Source organism: Zootoca vivipara, chromosome 7, assembly GCF_965207765.1.
Source record: "Zootoca vivipara chromosome 7, rZooViv2.hap1.1, whole genome shotgun sequence".
NCBI classification, from domain to species: domain Eukaryota; kingdom Metazoa; phylum Chordata; class Lepidosauria; order Squamata; family Lacertidae; genus Zootoca; species Zootoca vivipara.
This window is the reverse complement of record NC_142590.1, coordinates 29,023,534-29,043,239: the sequence shown is the minus strand read 5'-3', so window position 1 is coordinate 29,043,239 and position 19,706 is coordinate 29,023,534.

Below are 19,706 nucleotides of genomic sequence, written 5' to 3'. Positions count from 1 at the left end.
TAACAAACCTGTTCAGATGTCTTGGTTCCTTTCAAGCTGACAATATTCTCTTAACTCAAGCTATCCCGAGTGTAGAAGGGGATAGTGAACTCCTATCTTGCACCTTGAGAATGCTTATATATATATATATATATATATATATATATATATATATATACTGTATATATATATATATATATATATACTGTATATATATATAGGAAAATGCACATTTTTCTTCCTTGATTATGAGTCAACATGACCCAAAAGCTCAGACATGTTTTCACACAATTGTTGATTTCTAAATATCAAGATGCAGATTTTCTTTTGTCCTATGCATAATGTACGATACTTGCTCAGAAGGTGACCTTCAGACAGCTCAGCTACTTGATACCGAGAAAGAGAGAGAGACCGTTATTTATTTATTTCCCACCCCAAAGGGCAATGTTAGTAAAGAAACCTTAGGGGGGGGGGAAACTGCACTTGAGTTACTTCCTGCCTGAGACAAATTCACACACTTCTTCGGTCCAGCCGATTTGCAAATCGTATCTCTAATATTGATAACCTTTAAAGCTCTGGTGGCTTTACAATAGGACTGGACAAATTCATGGAGGAAAAGGCTGTCGGCGGCTATTAGCCATAATGGCTTTGCTCTGCCTCCTTGGTTGCAGGAAGTAATTATTCTGAATGCCAGTTGCTGGAAAGCACAGGAGGGGAGAGTGTTCTTGTGCTCAGGTCCCACAACCATCTGAGTGGCCACTGTGAGAACAAGGTGCTGGACTAGTTGGGCCATTGGCCTGATCCAGCAGGTGCCAGTGGCATAGTGTGGAGGGGCCAGAGGGAATTGCAGTTGGGCAACATCTGGAGGGCCACAGGTCCCCCCCTCCCGTGATGTGGGCCATTTGGGAGGAGAGCCTGGAGGCAGAAAAGATGTGTAATTCCCCCCCCCAAGCTGCGGGGCCTGAACTATCAGATAGAAAGCATCTGGAGCCACATGGAAATGCAGGTGATGATCCTGAGGAGGTCTGTTGGATTACAGCTCCCATGATCCCTAGCTAGGAGGACCAGTGGCCAGAGATGATGGGAATTGTAGTCCAAAAACAGCTGGAGGCCCAAGTTTGGAAAACACTGCTCTAGAGGAGAGGAAGGGACTAGCAATGCAGGAGCTGGCTAAAGTCCCAGACTACCAAAACACAAATACAGCTCCTGAAAGGAGCTGAAGAATCCAGCTATTGATAAAACAAAGTATGCTTCCATTCTGCACACCTAACAGAAGCCCAGTGTAGGATGCCATTAGCTGAGAGTGAAGGAGGAATCTAGATGCCTGTTGTAGCAATTGTAATGTCTTGTGCTAGGTGCTGCATGCTTTTTAATTATTTCTTTTATTTCTTATATTGCATTTTTATTGTATTACAGTTTGAATTACATAGAACCACCTGCATGGAACTCACAGAGTACTGGTGCTGCATCGAGTATGGTTTGAGAACCACTGTTCCAAAAGATTCATTTAAAATGCCAATAAAAAACAAGCATTAAAGGCAAGCTTCATTTTTTAAAAATCAATCAATCAATCAATCAATATATAAAGTAAAATCTTTGGGTTGAATTCAGTGTCATGCTCTACTGTACAACCATTCTAGCATTTCAGACAGAACAATACTCCTGTACTCCTCTGTGCAATATTCAGGGCAGGGGGAGTTTCTTCTGACCCTCTGAGCTAGTTTCGGGAGGAGCAGGGGCAGAAGCACAAAGTTTCAACTGACAGGCTAGTTAAGTGAATCCCATGCGTAATGTTGTAGTCAATCAAGTCGTACTCAGAGTAGACAGATTGAAATGAATGAGCCTAAGCTAGTCATGTCCATTAACTTCAGCAGGTCTGCACTAAGTAAGAGGAGCATTGAATACTACCCAGTAATCTTAAAACCATGTATACCTCAGTCACATGCCTGGGCTGGTTTTTTAGAACAAAAATAAAAATAAAAAAATTAACACATTCCAAAAACAATATAGTGAAGTTGTTGGCCTGCTTGCAGCTCCAACCCACTTCTCGAAAGATATAGGGTCACATCACATGAAAGCCATTGCTGCTGTAGCTGTTTCAAATAGTCCTTGTAGGAACTGGAAGAACATGTCTGAATCTTGATGCTGGGCAACTGCTGGCACTTCAAACCAGGCACTCTGTTGTTACCATTAACAAGTTTGACTTATCCTGGAAATTTCCAATTGGGGAAGTTGAGAACGTCTCTTGCTGTGAAAATCCCATGAAGAACAACCTTGTTGCTCCCCCACCCTGTGCTTTCAATTGTGTAGTGCAGTGTCAAACATTGAAGGTTGTCATGTGGGACATGCTTTTAGCAGAGGCTTTAGTTCAATTTGCTTGTCATTATTGAAAGGCCTGACCCTACCACTGAGGCATATTCCATTTGTCTTCCTATCTTAGGAGAGAGGGCTTTTTGTTTATGTTTTGCTTTTCGCAAAACTTTCATGTAAAACAGTTTGCAAGGTATAAATCTGTTGCTGCTGTTTTAGCTATCTGCTGGAGGATGTACACATTAAGATAAATGGATTGTCATCATTCTAGAACTGTTTAGTTTCACATTTAGAAGACCATCTGTTCTCTGATGGATGTCCTTGCATATATTGGTAAGAAAGCTGTATTGGGGTTTTAAAGCATTTTAATAAATGCCATACCTAATTACAAAATAAAGAGAGTGGAAAAATAACTTGCAGGAACTTTTTTTTTAAAGGCAAACAGAATCTGATGGATAAATATAAATATCTGGTGGATAAATATATTTCACAATGGTTACACTTTTTGGACAACTTTTATTCCACTCGAATATAGCATTAAAGAGGCAGACACATAAGCTGGGGTTGAACTGGGACACCTTTATTTAGACCTTAAATTCAAATCAATAGAAGGGGATGACTATGGGATAAAAACTAACAACTGTATAACTATAGCCATTGGGTGACTCACCCTTGCCTAAGGAAATGGGGCATGGCTCCTAATTGGGAAAAATTCCTACGTGGCCCCCTAGTGACAACCCTGAAGCACACTGGGAGACAAGTAGGGAGGATGGGTGCTGCTGCAAATGTAGAGGCTGGAGGGAAGGTAGAAGTCCTGCCCCACCCCCACCCCCTTAGACCCCCTTAGAAATGCACCAATCAGTGCCAAGCATTTTCCCACTCTGCCTCTCTTGGCCAATGGCCCAAAAAGGCACCCAGCCTTCTAAGCCTTTTGTATAAGACATATTCAGGCATGTTGGTGCTCTTGCATTTCCACTATGGACACTGGGGGCATTAGAATAACTTTTTTTCTCACAGGAATGTACCCTGGATATACTGTAGACCAGTGTTTCCCAACCTTTGGTCTCCAGCTGTTCTCGGACTACAATTCCCATCATCCCTGGCCACTAGTCTTGCTAGCTAGGGATGATGGGAGTTGTAGTCCAAAACAGCAGGGGACCCAAGGTTGGGAAACCCTGCTGTAGACGATGGTATAAATGTGTGTGGGAAGCTCTGGGGTGTAGTCTACTGTGCCAGTGCTATTTTTTCTAGAAAAACTCACCATGAACACCTCCCTCATTCTCATAGAATGGCAATGATGCCCACCTGAGTGGTGCCAGAATGAGTTCCGGCGAGTTCTGGCTGAAGAAAAAATCCCTTTATTGTTCAAAGGTCACTATCACATCTAAGGTTCCATCCACTTTTGCCTTTTCTCCCTAACACCACTGACATGGAAGCCTCAGAGGTTTCTCCATGAGGGAGCGTGGTCCTCTGGCTGACAAGAGTTTCCCCAACTCTATATAACAGTCTCTCTGAGAGATTTCTCATTGCTAGTGTAGAAATGCAGATGCTGGTGACTAAAAATATTTGCTGTAAAGATGAGGCAAAAACCAGGATTCTCAAATTCTTCTCCATGTCAGATAGAGAAGAATCATTCCCACCAGAGAAGAGCTCTTTCCACGCTGCCACCAACCCAGCCACCTGCCTGGAAGAAGCAATGGCAGTAGAACTGCCGTGAGATCTTTGGGTGAAGGGTGCTATATAAATTTAATAAATAAAATAAATAGAAGGAAAGAGTGTTCGCACCTATCTTTTCATCTCTCTTTATATACCATTTCCCCGACACTTGGAATGATGGAGAGAACAGTTTCCTCAGAATGCCTGACAACGAGCCTTCTTTACGAGAAAGGTTTACAGCATTTGCAGCTTTTTTTTTAATTGAGAGAAAAGATCCCTCAGGGAAAGGAGTGGAATGTAAGTGGCTTATAAAATTACTCATAGTGTGGAGGAAGTGGCCACCACCACTCTATCATTGTTGGGTGTCACAGTCTGGTCGGCGGGCGGTTCAAGCCCTGGCTGAGGACGTCAGGACCAGAGGCAAGATGGTGGTGTAGAAGCAGTAACAGGTGCAGGGTTGAGGGTCCAGCAGCAGGCAGTCGCAGGGTCAAGGAGCAAGGCAGAGGCGAAGGTCTGGGAGTCAAGGAGCAAGGCGTCGGCAAGGCAAGGGTCCAAGGAGCAAGAGGCCAGAGGCAACCAGTCAGGGATAGCGTTGCTGTGGCAAAGAGCTGAAGGGAAATGCTGAGCTTTTATCCCTCCCAGCTCCTGCCACCAGGTGCAGTGAGTTATTAAGTGGCCTCACCTGAGTGACCACTCCTTGCCTCTCCAGCACAAGCTGAGGCAGGCCCCAGTCCTGCAAAGCACTACAGACCCCAGAGCCTGACCCCTGCCCATACTCCCTGACACTGGGCAATAGATAGCTGACTGAGGTTAGGAAGCGATCAGGACATTAGTCACAACTGAAGAACAAAGTAGGTGGCAGAACTGAGAAGCAAGACAGAAGGGAGGAAAAACCAGGATGTAAGCTGGACTTTGGGACCGAAGACAACCAGAGGATAAAAGGACAAGCTAGAGCTCAGAATGAATATATATATATATATATTTGTAGAAATTGTTGAAACACATTTGGGAGGGCAATAGATTTGCATCTCTTGTTGACAAATACTCTGTTCTTTACTGCTTTTCATTGCAGTTGCCAGAAGCTAATCTGGTCCAATCACTGGTATGCACCCTGTTGTTTTAAAAGGGCTCCCTGATATGGTAAATTCTTAGCAATTATTCAAAATATATTTAACATCTGGCGCATATGCTCAGGGATGAACTACATTTGTATGGTTATCAATCATGATAATAAAGAGTTTACTGTATCATTCCACATTGCTCAGGTGGAGCAGCTTTTACATTTGCTTCTCGGGACAACAATAAGTCTCTATTGCCTTGGATACTGAAGTTAGCCTGGCATGTGCAAAGTATACATGTAGATTCTACTAGTGGGGCCTATATTGTTGGGAAAGGCTAGTGGCAGAGGGCCTGTATGACTGGCTTAAGGTCTTAAGTTTAATTCCTGGTAGAGCTATTTTAAACATGGATGAGTTATAGGACTGAGAAGCACCCTGAGATTCTAAACATGGTAAACAGTTTTGTATTAAATTGCCCTTGGTCAAAGGCCTATACCCTGCAATGTGCCACAGTATCAGAACTACCTAGGAGACCACCACAAGGCCTCTGAAGATGGTTCAGAAACTTCAGCTGTGCAGAATTCAGCACCCAAGTTGCTCACCAGGGCAAGGTCCTGGCCCCAACTGCACTGGCTGCCAATTACTTTCCAGGTCCAATTCAAAGGGCCTACAAACCTGAAATGGCTCAGGACCACAATGCGTCAAGGACCGCCTCTCGCCATATAAATTGACCCAGACACATCTGAGACTTCTCCCACAAGAGGTCCAGAGGATGGCAACACAAGAACAGGCCTTGCAGCAGTGTCTCCCCACTTATGGAATGCTGTGCCCAGAGAGTCTCGCTTCTCAACCTTCATTGCTTATCTTTAGGCACCAGGCGAAAATGTTCCTCTTTAACCAGGTCTTTGGCTGAACAACATTCTATGGCCTTTTAAATGTGTTTGTGGGAGGGGGGAGTTATTAGCTTGCTTTTTTGTTTGTTTTTTTGTTCTCGTTGTGCTTTTTATATTGTCAACCATCCTATGATATTCGGATGAAAGGCGGTATGCAAATTTAATTAATTAATTAAAATTTAGCAACTCCTTTTTGGGGATCTTCCTACCGCATTGGGCAGGAAGGGACAGAGTTCAGAAGTAGAGCTTCTGCTTTACATGTAAAACTCTATCTGAAACTCTGCAGAACCACTCTCAGTCAGTGTAGACAATTCTGAACTAGACCTACCAATGGGCTGACTCTCGTCAAGTTCTTTCCCCCATTATATCTAGCTATGGAATCCTAATGGTGTGCCATGTTTCTTTAGTCAAGTTCTGACCTCTTCTAATCCCAATTAACCCATCTCTTTCTTAGCCTAGCCTTGTATCTGCAATATTCCCACCTTGCTTGTAAGGAAGGGAGAATTTACTGTTCTCATAAAGAAAAAGAAAACGGCCTCACTTCAAAGAAAGAACAAGAGGAGTAACAGGATATATCCAGAGGGGAGTAAATCTCTTGGGTAAAGCTAGAAGCGCAAGCATCTGAAATTCGTCGCAGGCAAAATTCCAAGGAAGCCCCAACCTTTCTATCTTAGTTCAGAAACAATACCCCATGATTTCAATAACTGCACGCACACATTGCAGCCTTAGCTTTGCACATTAATTTCACACAAGAATGGATTTATCATTTTCGCTGACGACACCAGATTCCAATGGTCCCCCCCCCCATACTTTGCCATACAGGCAAATATCCAAGGAGTCATTTCTGGTTATAGGTATACAAACAGCATGCCGCCGAAAAGCAAATCTGCAACAATTGAGTTACAACTGCATATTACTGCACAGTCAGATTATTGTTTGGAAAGGCTCTTATTACAAGCTTAATTTGGATCAAGGTGTAGCTCTTGACACTTTCTTGGACGGCACCTCTCTAATATTTTATCCGAATATGTGGGAATTGGATTTGGATATTACATTTAATCAATGGAAAATCCTCCGGTTCGGTGCAGAGCTTAAGCGTATTGCTAGGAGAAGTGAAACGTTGAAAAACAAAGAACGGCAAAATTGAGCAATTCCTGTAGTCAAATCAGTAGGCTTATTTCTGTGCTATGACATGAGGCAATAATGGGTGGCAGCTACTTAAAGGAAGTGCTTACAAGCCCAGTGGGCTACGCTCAGCTGAGTGCCTAAAGAGAATGAAGAGGGAGAGAAAAGGTTTTCCTATGCAAAATCTTTATTTATTTAGGTATTATTCCACTGCTCCACAATTAGGCACCCCAAGCTCCTATCAACAATAGTGGCAAAGTAATAAAATACAGCAAAGCTGGGTTGTACCAGGTGGGGGAGTGATGGCGGAAGCAGGGCTATGTTTCCTGGCATGTAGATGGGGGAAGATGGACAGTGAGGCTGGGGGATCTCTGGGTTGGCCATGGTCTGCAGAATGCTGAAGTTCACTAGCCTGCATCTCCTCTGACCTCACTACTGTCAAAAAGCATAAAAAATAGCAGCCAACTTAAAACATCTGCCATCACTAGGTAGTGGGGAAACACAACATGATGGGCCAAAGCCTTGTCTAAACAACAACAACAAAAAAAAAGTATTTGGTTGTTGGCAGAAGATCCCTGGAGAGGGACCTAGATGTACCTCATCAGAGCTTGGGTGCAGCTGCTGAGAAGACCCTCTCTTGTGCCTCCGCCCAAAGCCTGCTGTTATGATGTGACCAAGAGCTAGTCACAGAAATCAGTGCTTCTTATGGAGAATCACACACACACACACACACACACACACACACACAATGTACCTTGAAAAAGGAGGGGGAGGGGATCAATGTAAAAATAGCCTCAGGCAATCTTTTCCATTTCAAAAGGTTAGTTGTTTCCCTTTGATGAACTGTACGGAAATGAAAAGTTTCCAACTGGCAGCTCAGAATTACTTCTGAATTCATAAACAGAACTTTTTTTTATCAGTAGTACCTTACAAAATATGGATTGATTGATTGATTGGGGTTTTTTCATATTCCACCATACAGTCATTTTGGAATATGAATAATATTAAACAGGGTCCTCTTAGCATATTTGACAGAGACGGAATATGTCGTGTTCTATAGATTTTTATTTTTTTTTCCCCAGCTTTCAATCTGCATGTTCTCTGAATAAGGGAGAGTTGCAAAAGATTTTCCACTGCGCTGTGTGCTTGGAAATAAGTCCCACTGAGTTCAACGGAATTTCTATTCCCAGGTAAGTGGATATAGGGCTGCAGCTTTTTGAAATGAAACCATTTGCAAAAAGGAGCCGGGGGGCAAGAAGAGTTGCTCCCCAACATTTCTGCCTCTCCTGGTGCCAACTTTTATGTGCAAAGAAAACTTTGTGCTGATTTTCTCTTGTTTTTGAAGTCTCCCATATTATGGATTTGCACAGACCCTTTAGGGCTCTTGTATAACAAATGTTATGATAATGTAAAAGGCTTCTGTGCCATTCGTTGAAATAAATCAACAAATGTTATTACAAAACAGCTGGTTTAACTACAGGATGAAGCTACAAAATTGGCCTCAGGTATGTGGGCTACTGAGAAGGGAGCAGATAGAGAAAGAGCTGTCTGGATTAGAAGCAGGGAAAGCACTGTGGCAGCTGCAATGGTGAGAAGGAGCCTTTAGGACATAATGACAGAAGACCAAACAAAACAATTTCTTTGTAAAAACAACAACAATAAAACCGAGAAGCCCACAGAGCTATCAGGAGTCCGTAAGGGCCTGCTGATCAAAAGAAAAGTTTCCCATGTTTTGGAGTATGGCGGGGTGGAAAGGGAAATCCTCAAGTCTAAAGGCATGGTGCATTACAACAACAACAACAACAACAACAACAACAACAACAACAACAACAACAGGAATTGTTAAAATGCAGCCCATGGACCATCTCAGAAAATGTACATGCATTTCCCTCAAAAAGGAAATTAGTGAAATGAAATTCCTTCAGTAGCACCTTAAAGACCAACTAGGTTTTATTTTGGTATGAGCTTTCGTGTGCATGCACACTTCTTCAGATACACTTGAAACAGAAGAGTCAGACCCTTATGTATATACAGAGGGTGGTGGGGGTGGGTGGGAATGGGTGATGGGCTGATGGGAGTGGTAAACCTGTAGATGGCTGTTAACGACTGCTGACGACTGCAATTGGTCCTGCGGGGGGGAAGCTAATTTTGCTTCAACTCAGACCAACACGGCTACCTACCTGTAACTAGTGAAATGAAAATTAACTAAAATTAATTAAAAATCACTCGTGCAAAGGGGGACAGAACGAACTATTTCATATGAAATTTACGACAACCATATTCAGAATGGCGCCAACTACAGTATGGATGGGAATGTGCACTCAGGTTATGGTAGATGCAGGAGCATGCTGAGCAGACACAAGCCAGGAAGGCAGGCAGAAAGAAACAACAACAACTGTGTGAACCTGCTAGTCCCCAAAGTGAACTCTTTAAACAGTCATCCTTGGGGGTGAGGTAGGGATATTACAAGTATGTTAAGACTGTTTCTATTTCTGATCAGCTAGGGAAAAGGATACAAAAGAAGGCAGATTACCAAAAGCCTTTTTTTGACTTGGCCCAAACTTTAAACAACTACCAGACTTTTAGAAGCCATCTGAAGGCAGCCCAGTTTAGGGAAACTTTTAATGTTTAATAGATTTTAATATTCTGTTGGAAGCCGCCCAGAGTGGCTGGAGAAGCCCAGCCAGATGGGCGGTGTATAAATAATAAATTATTGTTATTATTCTGATTGACATTTGGAGAGCGAAACATCTGTTTGATAAACAGTTCACTTTCTATTCTCATGTTCATGACAGCAGTTCAAGGATAGATGCTTTATGGATTTCCAAAGAGTTGGAGCCCAAAGTAAAAAAAAAAAAAGAAATCAATCCCAGAACATTGTCAGATCATAATTCCATGATAATGGAAATTCAAAAAGAAAGTCAAACTACATTTAGATGGAGATTGAATGAAGATTTATTGGAAGATCTTGAAATCCTGGGGTGGGTAGGGGCGAAGGCATTCCAGCACCCGGGGCGGCACTGTGGGCGTGGACCCGGGAGCACACATGCACAGCGTTGCCACGCACGACACATGTGCCATACGCAGCGGCTCCGCACATGTGTGCTACGCAGTGCGGAGCCGCCAGCAAACCACCTCAGCACCATAAAGGGATGCTGCCGCCCGGGATCCTCCGCTCGTGGAGCCGTGAGCAGAGGATCCCAGCGCTAGAGCGGTGCCGCCAGCAAGCCGCAGAGCGAGGTTTTTTTTAAAGCCTCGCTCTGCAGCTTGCTTGCTCACCAGCTCGGTGCATGCTTTGCTTAATACTACTACTAATAATAATAACAATAATAATAATAATAATTTATTTATACCCCCACCCATCTGGCTGGGTTTCACCAGCCACTCTGGGCGGCTTCAAACAGAAAAATGAAATAAAATAATCTATTAAACTTGTTCCTGGGTGAGGGGCGGGCCAGGGAGAGGCGTCAGTGGCCGCCGCTGACGCCCCTCCCTGGCCCGCCCCTCGCCTCCGCCCCAGCAGGAAGAAGCAAAGCACGTGCCGAGCAAGTGAGCGAGCCGCCAGCCGCCGAGCAAGGCTTTTACCAGGCGGTGGCTGGCTGCTCGCTCGTGGGGGCGCGCCAAGTGTCACCCTCCCTAGAGTGGAACCCGGGGTGCCTCACCCCCCTTGCTACACACCTGGAGGTGGGGATCCAATATGAGAATAATAATGCTGATTTCAGATCAGGGCAGGCTGCAGGATTTTTTTTTTGGGGGGGGGTTGTTGACCGAAGTGCACTCCATTGGGTCCCCTCCTCTGCTGATAGGCCCTGGAAGGCTTGCCTGACAGCGATAACGGCTCGCTGCATTGTATGTTGGCCCTCATTTTAATTCCCCACAATTCCCCTGAAATAGCATCCATTTGGGGCATTGTGGAGAATTAAAATGGTAGCTAGAATCTGCCACCTTCTCCTCTAACACATCAATCTCAGAGAAAACTGAAAACTAAGGGGGGTGGGGTCTGGGATAGTTTCAGGGCCTTTTTACAAATAATAGAGCCAACAGTACAAAACTTTCATTTTTCAAATGACTGCTTCTATGTTGCAGGGAGAGAACAATTATTGGGTGGGAAAGGCCCATACAATTAGCCTTGAGCACTTGACTGTAGTTTCTATGCACAAAATATACCTATGTGGAGCAGCTTAGCAGGAAAATGAGTCCTTCTCTGTCGGAGATGTGAGTGAAAAGAGCCTAATGTGACAAACACATATCGCCATGCACTATAGCTCCCGACGATTCTTATTCACCACATCACCTTGTTGCTCATTGCTATATGTGGATTGGGGCACTCATTTTAAATTGCTTCATTCTTTTTAATACCTGATTGCAGCTTTACATAACACCTCGGCATCTGCTTTGCTGCTGTGAGTCATTTCCTCGCTGTCCTTTCAATCTGTACCATTTTTTAAATCCAATGCGCACTTGAGTAATGACTGGAGGTCCTGCAAGATACAAAGTTGTTTTCCTCTCTTTGAGAAATGATTTGTCAGTGAGCACCTTTTGTTGACTAAAGAATTCATGCTAACTCTGAATTTCTTTGGGCACCTAACAAGAAGGTTACAGATGGTGCGCACTTCATATGACAAATAGCTTGTTACCTGCTGGCATTTGAGAAGGGGAAAGAAATGTTTCCATCAGAGCACTTCTCCATTTAACAGCTACTCAATCAAACAGAGAAAATATAGAGTCCTAAAGAAATAGATGAGTGAGACCACAATCAAGTCAAGAATTATTCATTACAGCATCACACTAGGCCCTAGACTAATGGAAGCAATCGCTACATCTTTGGATGTGGAGATTTGGATGTGAGGAATAAAGGGAAGCACTGTACACCGTGATAGGTGATTTCTACCTGCTTTCTCTATCTGTCTAGTAATCTGTTTAGGTTTTGCCACTTCTTGGAGTATAGAGATAGATTATCGGCTGCAAAACAACTGAAAGGTTACTGTGTCTCATGATTAAAACACCAGATTGCGAGTCAAATAAAACCTAGCTTTAGTCACATGTACTCATAAACCTATATTACATCAAGAAAACAAAGAACTTGAATGCCATATTTTGAGGGAGAGGAAACACAATTTCCATCTAGAGGTAAAGAAAAGGGTTGTTTACATACGATGCCCTTAAAACACACACCCCCTCGAAAGAATGCATATACTAGTTTAAAGTGTACAAAAATACGTATATATCAGTGAAAATAGAATACAAAGTTCATTATATAATGAATGTGTATATTTGCTTTGCAAAAATGTGTATATTCTGGGGAAATTGCATTAAAAGATGTGTTTATTATGATGAATTGGTACTAAAATGTTTTTTCGTGGGGGATAGTTGCTGCTGTTCGTGTTTTTAATTTTGAAGGCCTTTTTGCATGAGCCTAAAAAATTAACATTCAATAAATAAGCTTCTCCAGCTTACTCTCTTAAGGAAGGTGGGGACTGTGAGCCCCCCTGGACCCTGACTGGCCCATCATCCTAGAATCTTGCCACATAATAGACTTATGGTGCTGGCAGAACTTTGTCAACACAAATTAAAAGTTAATTGACTTGATGCTGTGCCCCAGGTGGAGGAATCCCCTGAATAATGTGGCAGCAATAGGTATTTGTTCTTATTGCACAGCTTTATTGAAAGATACATGCTGAACTTAAAGGAAGCTAACATTTATTGAGTTAAGGATGCTGCAAATCAGACATGTGAATTATCCAGGTTGTGGCCTATAGTCTTGTGTCTTCATTATGGGGTTCATTCATAGCTGCCAAGTTATCCCTTTTTAAAGGGATTTTCCCTCATGCTGAATAGGCTTCCTCGTGAGAAAAGGGAAAACTTGGCAGCTATGTGGTTCATTTATGCTAACATGACCCAGACATGACTCTGGCAGCAGTCACTAGAGGCAATTGGATGGGGGCGGGGAAGTATACCTCCTATGTGAACAAGCTCCCCCTTTTATAGTATGACCACTGTTTGGCCAAAACAAAAATGCATGTGTGAAGATATCCAGAACCATGGTTAGATGTGAATTTGGATGTGGCCAATGCCCTCCACCCTAAACACCTGCTTCTTCAGACTGGGAAAATGGAACTGAAAATGGAATTATTCCTCTGGATTTCATATATGGGTAACAATGGCCTCGTTGGATCGCTGCAGTTCATGTCTCTCGTTTTAAAGTGGTATACAAACAGTGCTGTTAAAATGTACTGCAAAATGTGTTCTGCAGTGTAGCACTCCATAATGCAATGAGAGCTGACAAAAGTTTTTAAAGAAGACAACAACACGCATGACATGTTTGTACTTCTGTTTCGACCATATGTTCAACATTTTTAAAGGCGCTGCAAGCAAGTGGTCTCTTAAAATTCTCTTTGGTTTATCAAAGCTTATCTTTTTTTAAAAGCCTAGGCACTGTCTGTCTGACTCAGGCTTGGTTTTTTAAGGTATGCATCTATATCTGGGGGGGGGGGGCAGAACTAACCAGAACTAACCTCACCTAGCTCCCAAGCAAATGTTGCTGCCCCACTGTTTTCATGGCAGTGCCCAAAATAAAAGAACAAAGCTTTGAGATGACCCATTCCCAATGGATGGGCAAATTGCTCCTCAGATCAGCTGTGTTCCTCTGTAGGTGTAATCTGTGTAGGGTTGCCAGGCTCAATAGAGGACAGGACTTCTGTGCCTTCAATTGCCCTGCTCTCTTTTGAGTCTGGAAACCTTAAAGAGAAACCAGCAGACCCTTTGCTTGGAAATTAAACAAAGGGTCTGCTGGTTTCTCTTGGGTTTCCAGACTCAAAAGAGAGCAGGGCAATTAAAGGCACAGAAGTCCTGTCCTCTATTGAGTCTGGCAACCCTAAATCTGCGTGTACATGTTAGAGTGTGCATTGGTTGATGGGCTGGCAATACCCACTAGGGGCCAACATCTACCACCCACATCAAGGAGGAATATAGCCCTCAGTACAAATATGTTCCCCTTTACCTAGTAGGCAATATTACTTCCTTGGCTTCAAGTTGGAGCGGCTGTGGATTGAAAATTCTATAGGTAAAATAAAAGGTAAAGGTAAAGGGGCCCCTTATGGGAATGTTAGGGATGTGGATTAGGATATATTATTAGATAGATCCTATCCAAGCTTGTGTTAGCAAGCTTCCAATATCAGCAGAGTGACATTCCCCTTTTGTGCGCAGCAAAGCATGTGCGTTAGATTCGCTAGAATCTCTATAACAATATTACACTTTATAGTTCAATATTACACTTCCTGGCAAAGGTCCCCTTTGTCCCTCTTAAAAGAAATACACAACACAGTGTTTATAAAATAAGATAGAGTTTACTTACAGTTTCATCCTGAGTTACAGCATAATCTCAGAAAGGCAGGCTTGCTTAGAAAAGTTACAAGTATATATACATCTAGAGACTACTTAGTAAAGTAAGACTCCATTTGGTCTCACTCTTGGCTGCAGGCCTAGAGTGAGAACCATGCTAACTAGAGATTCTCTGAAGATGTGTCCTCATCGAGGGAGGAAGTAGCTAAGAGAGAGAGTGATTGCAGGCTAGGGCTTTTGTCTAATCCAACTCATTTGCATGTCTGAGGGAACAGGAACTGACCTGTAGTCAGGTGTCCCTCCAGGTGAGTTCCTGTTAGTGGACACTCTAGGAACTGTTGTGACTTGTCTGCCCCAGTGTTCCATCCCACAAACCCCTTCTCAGGCAATTCACAACATTCATTACATACAAAACAAAACATAAGCAACTTTATTCAACCACCCAAGAGTCCCAGCTTGACACGCAGGTTCTGGAAACTCTGTCTTGGCAGGGGTTTTGTTAGGATGTCTGCTGTCATCTCTGAAGTGCAGCAGTATGACAGTTCGACAAGTCCATCTTGTATCATCTGGCGAACGTAGTGGTACCTGACCCCAATGTGTTTTGAGCGTGCTAGGAACTTCTCATTCTGCGCCAGCTTTAGACAGCTTTGGTTGTCCTCCAGCAGGCTTATAGGTTCCTTTCTCTCCACGCCAAAGTCTGTTAGGAGTTGGTCCAGCCAGGAAATCTCTCTGCACGCTTCTGTAGCCGCAACATATTCCGATTCTGTAGACGATAAAGCTATACATTTCTGTTTATAACTGCCCCATGTGATAGCTCCGCCCCCATACATAAAGACATGCCCGCTTGTGGATTTATAATCAGAATTATCACCCGCCCAGTCAGCATCAGTGTACCCAATGAGCTTAGGGTCACTGACAGCTGGTAACTTTAATTTACAATCCATTGTACCCTTAAGATATCGAACCACCCTCTTCACACCAACCCAATCATGCTCAGTGGGACTACTCACTTTCCTGCTGAGAATCCCTACTGCATTGGCTAAATCAGGTCTGCACGTGGTAACTAAATACAAAAGTTTACCAATTGCTGAACGATACTCTGTGTTGTTTGGCAGCAGCTTCGAATCCTCTTGGTTCTTTAAGAAGTCTGTAGCCATCGGGGTGTCGACGGGTTTTGCATCCTGCAATTGCATACTCTCCAACAGTTCAATTATCTTTTGCTTCTGATTAAGTAGAAATGAACCATCCTGTTCTCTTTCCACTTGAATCCCGAGGTAATACTCAACTGGTCCTAATTCCTTCACTTGCACTTCCTTGTTGAGGTGCTGGACTACATTTTTATAATCCCTGTCATTTGACGTTGCGATTAAAAGGTCGTCAACGAAGGCAAGAATATAAGAAAATTGTCCATTACTCTGCTTAGTGTACAAACACTTGTCAGCTTCACCTTGCTTGTACCCAAGTTTCACCAGCATTCCATGCAATTTCAAGTTCCAGGCTCTGGCTGCTTGTTTTAAACCATACAGTCCCTTTTGAAGCTTGCAAACCAAATGTGCCTCATTTGGCTTTATAAAACCTTTAGGCTGCTTCATGTAAATTTCTTCAGAAATTTCCCCATGCAAAAACGCAGTAGCTATATCGATGTGTTTCACCTCCATCCCTTTAGATGCTGCGATGCTTAAAAGTAATCTTACGCTACTGTATCTTACTGTCGGAGCAAAGACTTGGTCATAGTCGTGGCCATATTGCTGTGAAAAACCTTGTGCCACTAGTCTTGCTTTGTAACGTTGCACCTCCCCTTCTGAACCCCTTTTAACCTTGAACACCCATTTGCTCCCAATTGCTTTCTTACCAGCAGGTAATTCTGTGAGTGTCCAGGTCTTGTTCTTGTGCAGTGCGTCAATCTCCTCCTGCGCGGCTTTCCTCCAGAGACTGGCTTCGGTGGCTGGCATCTGCTCTACCTCTTCCCAAGTGGAAGGTTCTGGTGGAGACGCCGACCCTGCAAAGTAGGACAGTCGTAGTGGCGGAACGCCCTTGTTGGTTCTGGATGAGCATCTGACCTCTGGTTGTGCAACCGCATCAGCATCCTCATCCTCCTCCAACGCTGGCATGTCCACGTACAGCTCCTCCTCTTCGTCTCTGGTGCCGCCAGGGGTCTGGACCTCTGCGTCTTCTGGGGTGTCGCCTGTAGGGGGTGTTGTGACACTAGAAGGTATATTAGTTCCTTGTGCTAAAGGAAAACTTATAAACTCTTCATCTGGTGACTCTCTAGAACAGTCAATAACAGTGTTCTTTGTATCAAACTTTCCTAGTTCATCAAAATGAACCACATGGTATGGGTCTACTCTGCCACTCTTTGGATCTAGAACTCTATATCCCTTTCCTCCAGGAGCATATCCAACCAGGATACCTGCTTTTGCTCTGGAGTCAAGCTTGTGTCTGCGCTCTTTGGGCACGTGGTAATAACAGACACTTCCAAACACACGTATGTGCTGCAGACTTGGGACTCTCCCGTGCCAAAGTTCAAATGGTGTGCGTTCTGCACCCTTTGTAGGCAATCTGTTTTGCAAATAAATCGCCGTATTCGCCGCTTCACCCCATAGCTTCTGTGACAAGTTGGCCTCTTTTAACATGCACCTTGTCATCTCCATAATAGACCTAAACTTTCTCTCAGCAATGGAGTTCTGTTGAGGCGTGTAAGCAACTGTAGTTACATGTGCTATGCCTTCTTGTGCCATGATGGCCTTCATCTGCCGTGAGCAAAACTCTCCACCATTATCCGAAATTAAGGTGGAAGGAGCTCTCTGGAATTTGTTCTTCACCATGTTTAAGTACAGTTTGAACAATTCCGGTGTCTGACTCTTTTCTTCTAGAAAATATCCAACACAATATCTTGAGAAGTCATCTATAAATATCAGAATGTACTTATTGTTTCCTAGGGAAGGTACATTCAGCGGACCACATAGGTCAGTATGAACAGTGTCCATGACTTTTGTGCTTCTCTTCTCTGTACAACGTGGGAAGGAAGGCTTGACTGCCTTTTCAGTTATGCAAGTTGTACAGTTTGGCATTGGTGTACTGCAATTCTTTACCTGTAGACCTTTTACCAGATTTTCCTTCTGCATTTTCAGGATAAGGTTGGTATCCCTGTGTCCAAGCCTTTTGTGCCAGAGTTCCAGATCTGGTTGATCCTTTCTGCTGGGTTGTGCAACCCTTGCAGACTCATTCTCTGAAATATCAATCTCATACACATCATTGATTAGTTTGGCTTGAATAAACACTTCACCATCTTTTATCACATTGCATTGTCCATTTTTAAATATAATTTCAAAACCTTTCTTGTCCAAGCTAGACACACTTATTAGATTACAGTTCAGCTTTGGTGCATACTTAACATTACTCACTGTAGTATCAAAAGACTCATTGTTCACTTTGAAATTCAAGTTCAAAGATCCTGCACCTATTGACTTTATAACATTTCCATCAGCAATTTCAATCTCAGACTGTTTATTATTGTCTATTTCATTGAAATATTCCCTTTTATAACAGAAATGGCTGCTTGCTGCACTGTCCAGAAGCCACTTATTGCGCTTTCCTTCACAGCTCTGGAAGGCTACATTTCTTTCTTGCAATATCATTGCACGCCCACGACCCCCCTTCTTTTCGCCTTGTGGTGGAAAGGGGCGGGATTCATTCTTTGTAGATGCTCCATACTTGCGCTCAATATCCTTTAAGATTTGCGCTGCATCATCTCTGCTATTAATTGACGTTAGATGCTTATTGCGAAGTCCACTCAAAATTATGTGTCTCGCCTCGCTGTTCATGCGTTTCCAAGTTGCTATCTTTGCTAAATCCTCTTCTGTTTCGCCAGTAGGCATAGGATTTTCAATGGCATCCAAAACATTCCTTGCATCTAAAAATGCTATCAGGCGTTGTTTCCAAAATACATAATTGTCATCATCTAGAGCCATGAATCCTAGGTTAACTCCACTATCAAAATCTGCAAAAGCCATCTTGGAATCTCAAAATTCTAAAAATTTCTCAAAATTCAAAAATTTGCCAAAAATTCCAAAATCAAAATCTCTAAAAATATCTCAAAATGCAAAATAATCTTCACTGCCTCTGAGTTCTCAGTGCTGTAAACTCTGAGGGAGGGGAGGGGTAGCTAATCCCCTAGGCACACTGGAGAACAATAGACCATGTGCTCACCAGGAAGTTCTAACTGAAAAATCCTACTCAGTTCAAAATCACAATCCAAAGCAATCCTTCAAAAATACACAAAAATACGCAGTCCTGGGCCGTAATAACCCTTTATGGGAATGTTAGGGATGTGGATTAGGATATATTATTAGATAGATCCTATCCAAGCTTGTGTTAGCAAGCTTCCAATATCAGCAGAGTGACATTCCCCTTTTGTGCGCAGCAAAGCATGTGCGTTAGATTCGCTAGAATCTCTATAACAATATTACACTTTATAGTTCAATATTACACTTCCCGGCAAAGGTCCCCTTTGTCCCTCTTAAAAGAAATACACAACACAGTGTTTATAAAATAAGATAGAGTTTACTTACAGTTTCATCCTGAGTTACAGCATAATCTCAGAAAGGCAGGCTTGCTTAGAAAAGTTACAAGTATATATACATCTAGAGACTACTTAGTAAAGTAAGACTCCATTTGGTCTCACTCTTGGCTGCAGGCCTAGAGTGAGAACCATGCTAACTAGAGATTCTCTGAAGATGTGTCCTCATCGAGGGAGGAAGTAGCTAAGAGAGAGAGTGATTGCAGGCTAGGGCTTTTGTCTAATCCAACTCATTTGCATGTCTGAGGGAACAGGAACTGACCTGTAGTCAGGTGTCCCTCCAGGTGAGTTCCTGTTAGTGGACACTCTAGGAACTGTTGTGACTTGTCTGCCCCAGTGTTCCATCCCACACCCCTGACCATTAGGTCCAGTCGTGACCGACTCTGGGGTTGCGCGCTCATCTCGCATTATTGGCCGAGGGAGCCGGCGTATAGCTTCCAGGTCATGTGGCCAGCATGACAAAGCCGCTTCTGGCAAACCAGAGCAGCACATGGAAACACCGTTTACCTTCCCGCTGTAGCGGTTCCTATTTATCTACTTGCATTTTGACTTGCTTTCGAACTGCTATGTTGGCAGGAGCTGGGACCAAGCAACGGGAGCTCACCCCGTCACAGGGATTCGAACCGCCGACCTTCTGATCAGCAAGCCCTAGGCTCAGTGGTTTAACCACAGCGCCACCTGGGTAAAATAGGCAGCATTAATTCTGACTCATAGCTTTTCCATACTTTCTGACATATGGAACCTTTCTTTTCATGAACAGGAGGA